This window comes from Ambystoma mexicanum, chromosome 4q, assembly GCF_040938575.1.
Source record: "Ambystoma mexicanum isolate Mex_15411 chromosome 4q, UKY_AmexF1_1, whole genome shotgun sequence".
Taxonomy (NCBI): Eukaryota; Metazoa; Chordata; class Amphibia; order Caudata; family Ambystomatidae; genus Ambystoma; species Ambystoma mexicanum.
In genome coordinates this window covers 1,108,693,566-1,108,710,179 of record NC_090928.1, presented here as the reverse complement: position 1 = coordinate 1,108,710,179, position 16,614 = coordinate 1,108,693,566, and the positions used below count along the sequence as shown (strand labels likewise).

At 43.4% G+C, this 16,614-nt stretch overlaps 1 protein-coding gene across 2 annotated transcripts in view; it reads right to left on the bottom strand.

The window, feature by feature from the left end:
• CDC42BPA (CDC42 binding protein kinase alpha) overlaps positions 1-16,614 on the bottom strand; it is a 1,600,792-nt gene that overhangs the window by 54,884 nt on the left and 1,529,294 nt on the right. The gene's annotated exons all lie outside the window — the stretch shown is intronic.

Sequence of the window (16,614 nt, the reverse complement as noted above, 5' to 3'; positions counted from 1 at the left end):
GGACAGATCAAACAGTCCCAACCCTCCACATCTGGCCACAAACACATGCTGCCACTTTTGCCTGGGAAAGAGCTTGCTTTATATGGAACATTCAGCCACGAGAGGGCAGGAAGAAGGCCCAAAGACAAGATATCCAAATGACAAGGCGAAATCTTGTGGCACAGCTATTTTAGGGTGTGTTGTACTCTAAAAGGCATTATGCAATAAAATGCAGAAGTGTATGTGGTGTAAATCCACCAAGTAGATTTTTTTTTAATTAAACCAAAATGTAGGTCCAAAATAATGTGCGATATTTGGCTCCGATTCACTGACCCATTTCCCTGTTCGGTTTGTGGACAGGCATCCGATTGGCCTAGAGGGTGCCGCGATGTCCGCAGACATTCCTTGGGCCCAGGAGGCAGGACCACAAAGATCAATTTATTTATTTCATACGCGCCGCATCCCGCACGGATAAACACTATTGACACATCACACAGGACATAAGCAAGAAGACCTTTCAGTTAAACAAGATGGTTTAAAGATGTTTTCGAAGGGTGAATCGGTTCTCTTCCTTTTGTCCAACTGGGAATTTATTCCAGGCTGTTACCGCCCAACTAGGGAAGGAGTGGCGACTCCACCTCGTACGTTTGATTCTAGTGCAGGTGAAGTACATAGTGCTGCATAACCGCATGGATCTTGCCGTAGAATGTTGCACAAAACTCTATTTCAGATAAGAGGGAGCAGACCCATAAAGACATTTATGGGTCATGGTGTTAGGGAGAATTCTCAGAAATGTGCCAATTCCCTCTCCCTTAGAGACCCCCAGCAACTTTGTTGGATTTTGAGGCCTTGAGTTTTTCAATCTGGAGAGAATTCGACCCTTTTTCCCACTCCCTCATGTATTTTAATGTTATTTTGTACTCTGTTTCCTTTGGTTGTGGAGTCTGACAAACTCCAGAGGCATCATCTTTTACATTGGGTCACAAAGCACCTTCAGTGCAGTGACACAGAGAAGTCTTTCAGATTTCCCAAAGGTTTAAATACCTTCTCTGGGATAAACTACTGTTTCCCAGGGCAGTAAAGTGAAATTGACTTTACTTACATTTGTAACTTTTTAGACCCTGCACACACTATCATACAATACGGTGCTCGAGGGGTTACTTAGTATCCCCATTCTCTAGCTTCTCATGTAACAAATTTATGTTACCCTTTCCTCACCGAATGGCTGGTGGCAGTGGTTTACTTTTTACTACCATTATGGGATTTTACCGCGGGCTGCATTGGTAGCCACGGTAAAGCACCCATGTATGCCATTTTGGTCAAAAAGGCCCCAGGCTTCTTTTTTCACCATTTCTTTGTGGAAAGGTCCTTCTTGAGATTTACTCTGTGCGCCAAACCAAGTTTGGTCCCTTTATTCATTTTGCCTTTGGCGGGCTTCACAAGTGAAACCTGCCTCTGGCTCCATGCTCTCTGGCGGGGGCAGGAAGTGAGGCAGGTGCCCGAAACTCCCTGTGCTTATTCTCATAGGAGACCCAAATGCACTCTGTGGTGATTGGCCGGCTGACTGTCCGGCAAGGACAGCCACCCCGCTGGGTGACTGACAGCTAGGCTGGAATTAATGGGAGCAAGCTGCATAAAAGGCAAGGCTTTTTGGTTTGGAAGGCAGAGTCGACCACTGGACAAAGGAATCCAAAGAGAACTTGAAGACGCCTGCTACAACTCCTGGACCGTTGGTTTGCCCGGTGAAGCCCTGCTGCTGTGCTGAAACTCCAAATTCGTATCAACAGAGAAGCTCCTGCAAGGACGACTTCTCCCTTTGAGTTGGTGGGACCAATCAACTCCAAAGTAAGACAGCTGGACATCCTCTCGGAGCTCGTTGAATTTCCATAAAGTTGCTACTGGAAACCGAATAGGCAGGGAGAGGAACACCAGTTTCTGTGCTTTGCTTTTAAGCTGGCCAAGAGCTACAGGAAGATCCTCCCGACTCCCGGGAAGCAGGACTGACCGAGACTGAGCCCCCTTAACAGAGTGCAGGACCCCAGAAGCAAGGAAAGCCCATCTCGACAGCCAGGAACCGCAGGTTGCTATTTGCGGTAGTCACAAGCTGAAACACCGAAGTGCCACTTGTTTGAAGTTTGCTGGTTGCAGGCAGTGACCGTCCCATTGCAGTGCAGGAGTCCCCAGAAGTCCTCTCTCTTGCCCCCACGACTGAGGCCCAGTAACAGTGAGATCTGCAGAGCTGCACAGGAACAGAAGTTATCTGCTGCACTGTTTCTTCAATCCAAAGGTACTGTAAAGTCTGAAAGAACTTACCTCTTGCTGTAGAGTTGCTTGCATCTTCTACTACTCACAAGTCTAACATCTTGTGGCCCTAAATTGATTCTTCTCTTTCTTCAAAGACTTCTAAAAACATTGTGCAAAGACTTTTCTTACTTACCTGCAAAGAAGTGCTTCAGCTCATATAGACTTTTGCCCATTGATTTTGGCTTAGCCTGTTCCACTGAATAACTCCTGTTGGGGGATCCGAATGTATTTGCCTGGTTGAGAATGTTGGTGATCTCTTGTATGTCCTAATAACCTTTTCCTTTAACCTAATAGCTAAGCTCCTCTAAATGCAACAGTGATATATTAATGTCCCCAGCACCCTAGCTATTGAAGTCACCTGAGGGTGTAGGTTGTGTCTGTGGGCCATCCCCAGAGGTTACTTACTGATTTAGAAACTTAAGAGTGTGTGTTTTGAAATATATTTGTGTGGTGTTCAATATTGCCCTCTTCTGAAGGCTTTTTCGAACTGACTGATAAATTAATAATTGTTTTATAATTTATTGTTGTTTATAGTTCGAAAATGAACTTTTACAACAAGTACCTTCACACATATATATATATATATATATATAAAAACAAACATACTATTACAACAATACATTCCATACATTTGTATAACGATCCTAAGTAATAAAGAAATTCATTATGCAAAGAAAAAGCATAATCAATTCTACAATATAACACATGGCCATTAATAGCTCTCACAGAGAACAATAAGTTTCGTGTTGCAATAGCAACTTATCGGCAGAGTTTGAGTTACCCTTCATCATATCTAGCTGTTAAAATTTAAGCTCATAAAAATTTGCTATTACGATAGGCTAATAGGTAAGTGACATATCGAAGGCAGACGTCAGTAAAAAAATATCCTAGGTACTTAGGTCAGTGTTAATGGAATGCATAGCCATTGTCCATACATAATACATGGCTATAATCAGTGTTTCAGATGAAGTGTTTAAGCCTAGGTGCCAAAAATGAGTGAACGCAATATATTCATGATTATGCATATAGCGGCTATTTATACATCTATATAGGATTATGAGTTTTGGGCACATAGTCAGTATATGTTTGGTTGTTTCAAGATTACCATGGATTTTACATATTCGACAATACCTTTGTTCTAGTGCTAATTGCCATTGTGTGCCATGTGTTGCTCTCACTGTTAATTGGTTAAATCGCAAAAGCAACCTTAATTTGCGCACTGCTGGGGATGGCCATCTAATCAAGTACCATTGAGGGTGACGATACATGTGGGTAATCCCTTCTAAATATATGTAGTTTAACATTGCATTCAAAATTATCACTCCAGTCTTTCATCCTAGATTTATATATGAAAGCTCTCTTAATAGCACTGTATCTTCCACATTTTGAATGATCAATCCCCCAATTAAGTATTAAGTAAGAGTCGATACAAAGCTGGTCATATTTTACCTGAGCCTTGTCTCGCTCTAAATTGATGATTCCTTTTCCCATGATCCTCAGCATATCGCTGGTCGAATGGCACAAGGCTTTCAATGGGAGCAAGTCAGTCTCTTTCATATTGGACAATGGCTTTTATAGAGGTTATGCCAAATTCTACTCTTATATATTGAATAGGGCAGGACAAAGGGAGGCTGAATATTGTTCACCAAAAGTGGCCTTCAACTTTGTCCAGCCAAGATAAATTAGTAAGAGTTAAGGCTTCAAGGTTATAAACAAGCAAATGTATAAACCATTGGCTATAAAGCAACATAATCCTTTAAAGGTGTACCCAGCATATTGCGTGATATACTTATGAACCAAATTGGTTATATGTCTAACTCGCTGGGTTTTCCTCTCTATTAATGTAGTATTTCCTGATTTACAGTCTATCTCCACACCAAGATATTCATAGGATTGTGTATAATCAATGACCCACCAGCTGATCTTCATTTCTGGTCTATGAGCTTGTCTAGATGTAACACGCATGGTCTTGGTCTTCGATAAATTGATTGTCATGCCATAATCAGATGTAAACCGACCCAATTATTCCAGTATTCCTTTAATGCCCATAATTGTATGATCAGTTATCACCAGGTCCTCGGCGTATAATAACGCCAAGACCTTAGTGGTTTTGAATCCGATAGGGCAATGCGCATGCTTTTCAAGGTGCCAAATTAAATAGGCGGTATATAACTTAAATGGAAGAGCCGCTAATAAGCAACACTTGTTAATTTTAATATAGCCAGATAGTCTACCATTGGTGTCAAGGCGGACGCGGGCAGTGTTATTTTGGTATGACTTAATCAGGATTTCGAGAAGCCAGGAAGGGCAACCATAAGAAGAAAGGATCTCCCACAGTTTATTGCCGTTGACCCTGTCAAATGCAGAGCTATAATCGACAAAGGTAACAAATACAGAGGGGTTACCATGTCGTTTAGCCCCAGTCATGATTGCATCCAATATTCTAATATTATAGGTGGTACTTGACCAAGCACGAAATCTGGATTGGAAAGGATGGAGGATCCTATTCTCCTCGGCCCAGCTCTGCAGATAATGAAGCACTATAGCTGAAAATATCTTGCTCGTGGTGTCGAGCAATGATAGAATTCTATAGTTGCCAGGCAAAGTTTGTACGCCATCTTTGTGGACAGGAATAAGAATGGAAGTGGTCCACGACTCAGGTATCTTTTTGTCTAGGCACACTTTTTTATATAGCGTCATCAAGACAAGTGAGCAGCCTAGAGGATCTTGCTTTACTACGAACAAGGCAAGGCTGTTGAGGCCAAGAGCTCTGGAATTATTAAGTTTGCATATGATGTTAATTATATCTTGTATGCTAAATGTCAGGGGCCAAGCTCTGCTGGAGCAGGCAGCTTTTTCATTATCTGGTTATCATACATATTAGCAGTGATAAAATTATCCCATATTCGTTCATCAATGGCATTCAGCGGCAGTGGAAAACTATGATCTCTGGCTTTATTAAACACTTTCCATATGGCTCTACTATTGCCTTTTTGAATAGTTGCAATAAGTCCTTGCCATCTCAGGTTCTTTTTTTCGTGGCAATATCTCTTGCACCATCCCCTATAGTTAGTTTTCAGGCGATTACTACAGTTGGTATATTCAGTGCTCGATAGGACGGATCTCTTCAGATGCATGAGATCACAACGATATAAACGTCTTTTAATCACCACTTCTTTATCATATGGAATCGCCTGTCTCTTAGCGGATACTCCAATCGGATTACCAATCGTGGAAGCTATTTCACCAGACTATTTGCTGATGAGGGTCTTGATTGCGTCGCCATCTAGATAATAGATATCATAATACTGTTGACACAAACATTGTTGCAGTGAAGTGTTTCTGATTTTTGTTTGATTCCATTGTATTCTACCTCCATTATTCGTCACTTCAATATTTGTGGGGCCTCAAGCGTCCATGCTAACAAGCGTGAAGTTAAGGAGTGCTACAACCATAGCGTGATCACTAAAAGGCAGAGGCACTACCTCAAAGTCACTCATATAGCTAAAGGCTGTTGTGTTCCCACAAATATAATCAAGAGCTGCAGTTTTACTACCATTAGACCATGCATATTGGCCGGGGCGGTCACTAATGGTCCTTTCATTTAACAGCCATAAGTCCCAATCATACAAGAACTTACTCCATACTCTACCTCTAGCATTTTGCTCATGTTTAACCATTATACTAGCGGATAGAATATTAAGAATCTCCGCTTTCATCATGGAATTCCTGCAATGGGCATTCAAATCCCACCCCAGGATGACCACATCGTTGCCTTCAATCAGACACCAATTTGTAAGGAGGTTAGCTAATAAATCATGCATGTTTATTGTGAACTCTCGCAAGGCGGGATCATATATGTTTAAGATTAAAGTATTGGGAATGGGTATGCCATCTTTACCTTTAATTTCAACTGCCAAGACATAGTCATTGCCAGTAGTATCAGTTAGTAAATGAGACCAGAAATCATGGCTAATGCCCATTATCAGGCCTTTCTCCCCCCTTTTTCGTATGGATTTGGTAGATACAGTGAGTATCAGTATGAAAGTCTACCATTAACCAAGTCTCTTGTAAAAGAAATATTGGGTGTTAGGTAAATGCTTCAAGTGAACCAGGCTCAAAAAGTGAGAGTGCCCACAAGTATTCCACAAAGCGATTTTTATCGCTCATGGTTGGCTCACTGCGAGTTGACCCAACAGATTCTTGAGCCATTTCCAACCTGCTTGATTTTCCGCAGAGCTTTCAGTTTGCGCCAGAGAAATCTTAGCAGGTTTGGATTTGAAAGAGCCACAGTGATCACAGGCTTGGGAATCAGAGCTCATAGGAATAGCAATGTCAAGTTCGTAGCCCAAACGTTCAGTGAGTCTGCTTGGGCACGAATAAGGGATGCTGTAGAGAGGAGAACACAATGGACTAATGATATGGCCCCAAACTGGCATTTGAGGGGTTTCACAAATTCGAAGTCACAGGATTTAAAAATACATAAAGCAGGATTCTTGGCACAAAGTTCGAGCAATAAAGGTCTATTGAAAGGTTTCTTCGTGCGCTTATTCGTGCATTCACTGAGGGTGACCACTCGATTGTTCTTGACTGTTACTCTGTCATTACAGACTGCCTTATCTTGGCCGCCATTATCGTATGTATTATTGTGGGGTTGTCCCCCTCTCAAATCATGAGACATTGTATCACTAGTTGCTCCAGTTGAATTAAGTGTCAGGGTTTGCTTCAGAGGACCAGTGGCAGTTTTCTCTTTGGCTTTATCATTAGAAGGCAGCCAACTAGTCAAGGTACCCAATTTAGCAGATGCTCTCTTTTTCTTTCTAATAACGCGCTTCATAAGGCGCTCTGCTTTGGCTTTTATAGCAATAAGAGAGGCAACTGTAGAATTCAATGACTGACTATGATCGTTGCTATCATCCTCAATGCTGCTGGAGAGTACTGGCGATAGAGATCGCTGCTTGCGTTTTATCGCTCGTTTCCTTTGTGGTTAGGATATCTTAATGGCACTTCAGTTATGTTATATGAATTGGCTACTTCAATAAGTTCAGTGGTGCAAGTAGGAGCTAAAGGTTCATGTATTATTTCGCTGTGACTATTATTGGCACTTTTTGCAGGACTAGGCACGTGTACAGTATCTTTCGCCTGCATAAGTGAGTCTAATATCTGTCAATTTTTCACAGTTTGATAATAGGTTTGATCAGTTAATTTAAACAGAATTTTCAGGTCAAAGTGTAACAAACCAATGGATGGAAACAGCCTCGACTCAGAAGAGGTTTCTTTCTTAGGCCCCAGCCGTTGAATGAGGATTGACAGACTTGTTATGGTCAGATATATCGATAACCTCAGGCTGCGCAGGTATATCAGGTATCTGGTAGCTGGGAAGTCCTGATAAGGGGAGTAAGGAAGGGGTACTCGAAAGACGAGGGGCCAGCAACATGGCACGTTACTTCAGGTAGTTGTGAAATGGACTTGTCATTCATATTGTCTCGTGAAGATAGCTCAGTGGCAACGTGCTCGCCTTGGAAGCAAGACGGCATGGAGCAACACAGGTTCGATCCCCGGGTCCGTACTTAGAAACCTCTGGGTGTTAAGCGCTTTATAAATAACCATCAATAACCTATCATATGGTCTGCCATTGCAACCTCTGCTTCAGCCGTGGCTTGGTTGGTCCCACAAAGGCGACAGCATAATTCCAACAGGGAGTTGTCATCTATCGCATCATAAGCGGTAGGAGGGAGAATACTATTACTCATACCTCTTGTCGGCAGATGGATTTCAACCGTAGTGACAGCACCTACAGGATGGCATGCTTTTACTTTGAAAAAGTCTGTAATGGGGGCGGTGTGACAAAGATTTAGATTTGCCGACACATGTTTTATTATATTTGATAATAGTCGGTGAAGCATTTACCGTGGCACACTTTTTGTTGTTGATGGTCTCACGCTCCTCTCGTTGATGACCGAAGCATTTCACATAGGGTTTAATCTTCCGAAGATTATAATGCTTACTCTTTCACATTGTCTTTCCTGGCATATTTTCAAGTGATCTGGCTTTCGCTTACCTCCAAATCCGTCGTATGTGTTAGAGTATACTTCGGTCACCTGCCACTCGCCGAACACCTCCAAACACACTCCTCTCCCACACTCCGCGTAGCGGCTGTGGGGAAACAGGGGCGGCGTCACTTGCAGTAATGGACAAAAAGGAAAGACTGTTCCAGGCAACAGTAGGTGTTCAATACACCTCCAAACACCCTCTTCTCCCACACTCCACTTCCGATAATTGTTTTATCAAGAAACCATGTGTGTAAGTGTTTATTTGAATACTTGTCATTATGAATCTCTGTGTAACTCCCCTACAGTTCACACTGACTCCTCTTGAGATAAGCCTGGCTGCTCCACACGCTGCCAACTTGTGTAGTGCAGACTTATACCAAAGGTTAGGTTTCTATTGCCAGGTAGTCAGAATTGTTGTAGTGCACCCAAAGGGTACTGCATAGAATCTTGCCTAACACCTGGTATTCATTTTAAAACAAATTCTAGCTGCAACAGGCAGCCAATGAAGTTCTCTCTCTTTTGGGCAGATATATGTTCTCTTTTTGGCACATTCCTGATAATGCGAGCTGCATCATTCTGTAGGAGGATACATATGGTTTAACTAACCGAAGGAGCCTTAGATGGTATTGTGACTTTTTGATAGCACTATCGACCTGGTCATCTGCGCCAAGAGAGTACTCAAAAATAACCCCAAGAGTTTTGACTTTGTCCAGCACCTTGATGAACTGATCATCAATAAGTAAACTAGAATACTGAGGATCCAATTTAGCCCTTGCTTCTGGAGAGCCAAACATAAGGAGCTCAGTTTTGAGCTGTTAAGACATAGCCAGTTTGCTGACATCCAGAATTGTATGGTCATATAAATGTTGGAGATCTTGTTCACGTCGCTTGAGTGATCACCACTCAATTCGATCCGTAACTGGGTGTCGTCAGCGTAGTTTGTAAACTGGGTTCCCATGTTCTCAAGCAGATGGTGTGGTTTGCGGAGAAACAGAGAAGCCTGCAGAACGTTACCGAAGCAGAGAGCCCTATGAGCACAAGTCGCCATGGAGAACCAAAGCAACGCCAAATGCGGTCTGCTGGCATCCAGCTGAACCGACATAGAGAGACCATCAGTCACCCATCGCATCTAAGGATCGAAACAAGGCCCTAGGGAAATCACTTCCCTTACTTCTTCGGCAGATCCAGTTCGGCTGCACTGGACTCCTGCAGCCTGTTTCCTGGCTGGCCATTGCTCCTGGGGCACCGGGTGACTGGGTAAGAGGCTTTTCATATATTGGGCAAAGTGCACATCCATGCGACTTTAAAAGCATTCTCATTTTACTTTTTCACAACGATTCACCATGTGACCAGTGAATCGTTCTGGCAGCCTTTACATTCTGGCTACACTGATGCTCTTATGCTACCTGCCTTGTTGCTGTGCTTCATGCCCTACCTGGGGCTCTTTCAAGATGGCTGTTCCCCACTCTCCTCTCCTAGTGCCTTGTTGACTTGCTGCCTTTGCCACACCCCTCCCCATTGGTTGGCTGTTGTCCTCTTAATCCAATGGCTGCAACCAGGAGGTGGGAGCCGGCCCGTTGCAACTAAGGCCAGAAACGAAGGCCCCCGTCTGCTCCCTGTCTGCTGCGAGGTATTCCTTTACCCCCTTGCCAAAAATGTCGATGCTGCCACAGTCTGCAGTGGAGCCCAAACCAGTGTGACATTTTCACCTCCTCCACGATGGGTTAGTCCTACTGATTGTCCCCCACTCCATCCTTCCTGATCTCTCAGCATATGCGTGCTCTGTGTCTTACACCGTCCGCTTCCAACTCAAATTTAGCTTGTTTTTCAATGCTGCTACAAATTCGAATTTAGCCTTTTCCAAGCTGCTGCTGCCATTTCGATTTTAGCTTGTTCTTCAATGCTGTTACCAACTTGAATTAAGCCTTTTCCCAGCCTCCGTTACCACTTCAAACTTAGCTTGTTTTTCAATGTGGCTACCAATTTGAATTTAGCCTTTTACAAGCCACTTCTGCCATTTCTATTTTAGTCTGTTCTTTGATGATGTTACCAACTCGAATTTAGCCATTCACAGCTGTTGTTACCCCTTCGAACTTGGCTTGTTCTTCAATGCTGCTACCAATTTGAATGCAGCCTTTTACAAGCTGCTGCTGCCATTTCGATTTAAGCTTTTTTCAAATTGTCACTGCCAATTCGAATTTCTGATGCTCCCTTTTGATTTCTATGCTGGCTTTCTTCCAATAACTTGGTTTGCCTAGTGACTGCATAGTGCTACTCCATCCTGCGGGTCCTATCACGATCCTCCTCCCCTGCTCCCCCCTCCCTTTATCGAACACACTGCAATCCTCTGTTTCTCCTATATTGTTGAACCCCCTTTAGTTCTCTCTACATGCTCTGATGTAGCCGCCTTGCAACATAAGGTCTGGCTTCCCCATTTCATGTAGCCTGATTTGACCATTTGTAACTTCATGTTCTGATGTAGCTGCCTTGCAACATGAGGTTTGGCTTTCTCTTTTCATGTACCCCGATTTCATCATTTTTAACTGCATGTTTTGATGTAGCCGCCTTGTAACCTGAGCTCTGGCTTTCCAATTTCATGTACCCTGATTTCCCCATTTGTAACTGCATGTTCTGATGTAGCCATCTTGCAACATGAGGTCTGGCTTTCCCATTTCATGTACCCTGATGTCTCCATTTGTAACTGCATGTTCGGATGTAGCCGCCTTGCAGATGTGGTCTGGCTTCCCCATTTCATGCACCCTGATTTGACCATTTGTAACTGCATGTTCTGATGTAGCTCCCTTGCAACTCGAGGTCTGGCTCTTCCATTGTATGTAGCTGGATTTAACTGCACTTTGTAATTGTTGTAACCACCTTCTTAAGCTTAAAGCGCCCAGATGCCTAAAGGTTTGGTGCGCTATATAAATGCCAAAATAAATCAAATAAATAAGAAACAGGAGTAGGCAAACAGAAACCAAAATGAAGTCCACGAATATGGACAGGTTCAGGCAGTGTTAGGAGAGGTTCAAAAACAAAAGCTAAAGGTTTAGGGGTCCATAGAATGTGGAAGGAAATGTGCCTAAAGAGAAATCTTTCCAAACAGCCCAATCCTGGTTGAACAATACGAGACCCCGAGGGGGTCAAAGTTCATGTCGGGTTAATCAACAAGAGACCCCAGGAGAAGGTGAGCTCCCACACTGGGGAAAAGTACAAACAAACCTTCAAGGGGATGAACACTGACCAAAGCTTTGTATCAAAAAGAATATATGTATTTATTTTGCACACTCTTAAGTTCACACACAAATGACTATCATTAAAGCAAGTTAAAACAGTCAAGAAAAGTATACAGAACTCTATTTAAATTGAAGACAAGTTTGAGCAAGAGTGAAAACTGAGCAAAACAGCACAGTGTTAACCAAGCAGGATTGGCACTCTAACAGTTTCTTTAGAGGGAGGGAAAGGACAAGCCATACCGGGTTAGACTCCTAAACACACCAGCAACACTTCCCAATTGGATTGTGAACATGTTAGGCAAGGCAGTACTTTAGCATAAGCAATTCTTGGTGAAAACCGAGCAAAATGGCACTTCAACAATATAGAAAGGGGAAGGAAAGGTGGCTATAAGAGTTTAGGTGCACCAACACAGTTCTTAGTGAAAAGCAATCTAGAGAAGGCAGTTGTAACAGATTTAGGCAGAGTCAATAGGCCTGTGCCAGTCAATGGTACAAGGCAAGTGCCCAGGATCAAACGGTTCTAGTAGCCGCAGTCAAGTCTTTGTCAAGTCTTTGTCAACGATTTGAAAAGGTGGTTGCAATCGACGAAAGGGGCGGCCATCCTAGAAGGTAAGTAAAGGATTTAAAACACCTTTAGCAGTACCCAACGAAACGGGAGGCCTGGCGGACCAATGTACCTTGGAAGATGCTCCTGCGGTGGCGGTAGTTCCTGTCAGTTCCTGCAGTTCAGGAGATCCAGCAGAGGAAGAGAGTCTCTCGTCGTGGAGGAAGGTTTGAGTCACTGCACTGCCCAGGGATGAAGCCAGCCGCGGTGATGCCAAAATTAAATAAAAGGTACGCTCCTTTAAATCGCGGTTGTGGTGGACGGGTGCCTGGCTATCCGGTCTCCTAGTGCTGGGCGCTGGCGATTCGACCAAGGCAGGTCCTGGAAGGCGAGTGGCGAACTGGTTGGCTCCACCAGCTCAAGGGAAGAAGACTCTTACAGGTGAAGATCTTCTCGAGTCGTTGGAGAAAAGTGGTGAGGATCTGCAGCAGGGCTTCACCGGTGGTTCAGTTGCTGCAGATGTCTTCAGCTTCACTCCTCTTTGGGTTTCTTAGTTACAGTGGCGACGTCTTGTCCTCCAGTCCTCAGAGCCCTGCTTTTATGCAGAAAAAACCCTATTCATACAGCCTAGCTGTCACTCACACAGGGGGGTGGCTATCCTGGCGGGATAACCCCCCAGCCTATCAGGGCAAAGTGCGACTTGGGTTGCTTAGGTAACCCTGTCCAAGGTGCCTATTCCCCTTCCCACACATCCTGTCTACCCCAGACTTAGTGCCGCCGAAAGTAGGGCTTCTGTGCAGAAGCCCGCCAAAAGGACGAACAAAGGATCCCCAACCTGGGTTACGATTTCAGAGAAAGACACGAGAAATAAATATTATCAAAGATCTGGCAATAAAAAGCTACTGGAGTAAATTTAATATTAAAATATATTGGCGGTATGTTAGAGGCGGTCAGTAAAAGTGGTAGCCTCGAACAATGGAAAAATCCCATAGGAAAATATTTGCGGTCCAATATTTACAATAGTAACCACTGCCACCAGCCAGAAACTTTGAAAAGAGGGACTGGACGGTACCCCCTCGAAAATGAACACCAGGGGAAAACTATTAACCCTTTCGAGTACTTCCATAGTAAGATGGGTTGTACTGGTTTTGTTCATAACTATTGACTAGTAAAGACAATGGGGACTTTACATGCCCTGGGAGACAGTAGTCAGTCCCGGGGTATGGAGTCTATGTTTGGGGGTCACTATGACACCCCTGTGTTACTGCACTGAGGGTGCGGTGTAACACACATGTAAAAAGATGATACCTATGAGGGCGAGAAAAACCCCACAGACCATAAGCACAAAAGGTAGCCTAAAACACACATCAGCAATATGTCTAAGAGTGGGAAAAAGAGTCTCACTCTTAGCAGGAGAGAAAAATAACCCTTTAAATCCAGAAAGCCGCTGGGGGACTCTATAGGTAAGGGAAATTAGCCTTAGAAGAGAATTCTCCCTAACCACCAGGCTGAGCAACACGAGATCCCATGAGGAGGTGAAAGCCCACGGCAGGCTGAGCAACCAGAAATCCCATGAGTGGCCGAGAAAACCAATAAGCGGAAAAGGACTGAAGAATCAGGTAGCCCCAGCAGTGCTAAGATACAAGATACCCCAAGCAGGGGTGAGAGACATTGTCAACGAGAATAATACAGGAAAACACATACCACTCTAGCCGGTTGTCTCCAACGAGGAGCATGGACCCAGAGACATTGGACAGTCTCTGGGTCCATGAAAGACCGAACATTTCAAAGAAACACTTGACTGATAAGTGATCTAACATGGTAGTGAAAAAGTAAAAACATGCCTGCAGGCCTCTAACCATAGTCAATTAAGCATAATTGCCTGGGTGTTTTTCCACCTATCTTACACTTCACACACCCATCTTTGGTTAACTCGTTGCCTTCCTTTTTCCACTCATTACTTTTCTCTCCTGTGTCCTACCACATGTATACCTATTTCAAGTGGAGTTTAATCTTGCCATTCAATCTGAAGCCATATTATAGTTAAACCAGCTGGGAGAGGAGTAGAGAGTGATGATATACCTGCAGTTAGGATTGCTTGCAATGGATTAATGGGAATGGTCATGCTCCCATCATGTCTTTCTGGGAGTGATTTTCCTGGTAGCAGTGAACACAACACAAGAGAAAATAACACGAAACGGAGCCATCTGTCCTTCCAATCGCACAAACGGGCCCTGCATGCCACTGTGTTTCACCCTCTGGTTTGGCTTGGGCATGTACCGTGGTGTACTTTTTTCCACCTGGGATAGTACCTTGTGCCAGATGTGTGCTTCATGAATGAGCCATGATTGTCACTCTTTCCTTGATATCCAAAGCATTGTGCAAATGCAGGAGTCAGAGAGGTCAATGATGTTGTAGTCTGTCATCACAGGCTATCAAAGCATTACCATGAGATAATTCAGCTGGTGAGGAAAGGTTTCATGAAACAAGTAGAAAAGCAGGTGGTTGCATTTTTACCACTGCGTGCTGGTGACATTGATTTATGACGTTCCATGTTAGATCATGATTTGTCCATCAATTCTTACTCGCTTGGGTTTTGTCATATAAGTGGATGCCTGTATGTCCAATCTTTTAGCATCTGATGTGTCATGGAGGAAGATGAGAAGAAAAAAAAACAGGTGTCCGTGTTAACACATGAAAACTGCATGGCTCCACAACCATATTGGACATTAAACTTACTACTTTGGTATTCTGCATACAAGTCCACACAGACACAAACCTTTTAATTTCTTCTACATGGATAATGTGGGGCTCTGGATGCATCTGAGGATATTGTAGACATTTCCTTTAAATGAAGCGATTGCATTGCCACTTTCTTTCCTAATTCAGCTTCTATCAAGGACTGCACCTTTTACACAGTATACAAGCAGTGGATGTTTAAGTTTCACATGGAAGGCACAAAGGATTTTCACACTAGCACACTAGTGCCAACAGTTTTTGCTATTTACAATGGTTCCTATCCCAACAAAGCAGATGCAAAGGCCTATATTAAATGTCGGGGAAGTCCTAAAAATTGGAATCCTACTCCACGAGTAGCCTCATTCTGCCTCCTGCCATGCACATTAAAACTATTACAGCTGAAGTGGGATCTATGTTGTCCCAAGTCTGGAGGTCACCTGGAAGGTAGTGATGTGGACCAAAGCTTTAGTGTTCTGTAAACACAAACCAATAACAGATGCACAATGTAGTCAAGCTATGTTGAAGAAACTGGCTAATTTGGCATTTTGGGCACTACCTCTTACCAGAAGTCTTAGAAAATGTATTAAAAGAGTCTAGAGGTAGGGGGACAGCATATCGAAAGTAAACGTGTCTTAATGTTTTATCTCTTGGAATCCTAGTGCCCCATCGTCCAAATGACCCCCTCTTCCTAGCTATGTCAAATTACAAAATATACCTTTGCCATTAACAGAGAGGAAAAGGAGTGGGGAAAAGAAAATTGGTGAATAGGTTTTTAAGGCCAGAGGGCAGGCAGGTTGGTTTTCCCTGGTGTTTACTTTTGCTTCACCATAACTTAGGCTGCCAAATAAAAATGCTTTGGCTTGGACATCCCACAAATCTGCAGGAATATGCACTATGTTAATTACAGAAGACACTATGGTGAGTAAGTTGTACTCAATGTGGCAAGAAAGAAAAGGATTTGGCGTACTGAAGATTACCATTAAGTAATAAGTGTATTGAGTGCTATGTGGGCAAGCAATGGATGCAGAGACAGCGATGAACTTGAAATATGTTTTAAAGCAATAGGCATTATGTACAACTTGGCGCAAGAAACTTGACCTGCGCTCTCTCTCTCTCCATGCGCACATGCGCGCGTGCACTCACACACACACACACACACGCGCCCTAATTCCCCCAGCTGTGCAGAGATAGACAGCTGTTCTAACAATATCCTGGAAGGATATAAGCAATAGAGCATATTTAGCCCGCTTCATTTGTGATGCAGTTTCTGTTCAGCCACCAGTGAGGACACCACGAAAACCCAAACGCAACCCAACACATTGGCTTGGAATGTCCTAGTTCTGTAAAACTTCATTGTAAAGTTTGCTTCTGGCACTCAACATATATCGCTTATCCTGAACATGACAAAGCAGTGGGAGCTAAGGTGAAAGATGGGATGAAAATATGATTAAATGTGAAAATGTAAATAATTGGTTTTAGTATCTGTGTAGATCTAATTGCCATAAGCACTTTCTACAAATTAATTCACATGGGGTTTAAAGGAAAACAGGCTAAATAAAACATTGGGTGAATAGCCTAGCCCAGAAGAGTGGCCTAGGCACAGGCCAATGGGGATCAGAGTGAAGTTTGTGAGAGGAAGCAGGAACAAATTAGTGTGTTAATGGAGTCCCATTGTTCATCAGCGGCACACATTTAACAAAGCTTTTGTAATGGACAAAGCAAGCTGGGCTACAGCACCTATGGTTGGGTGTTGGATATGATC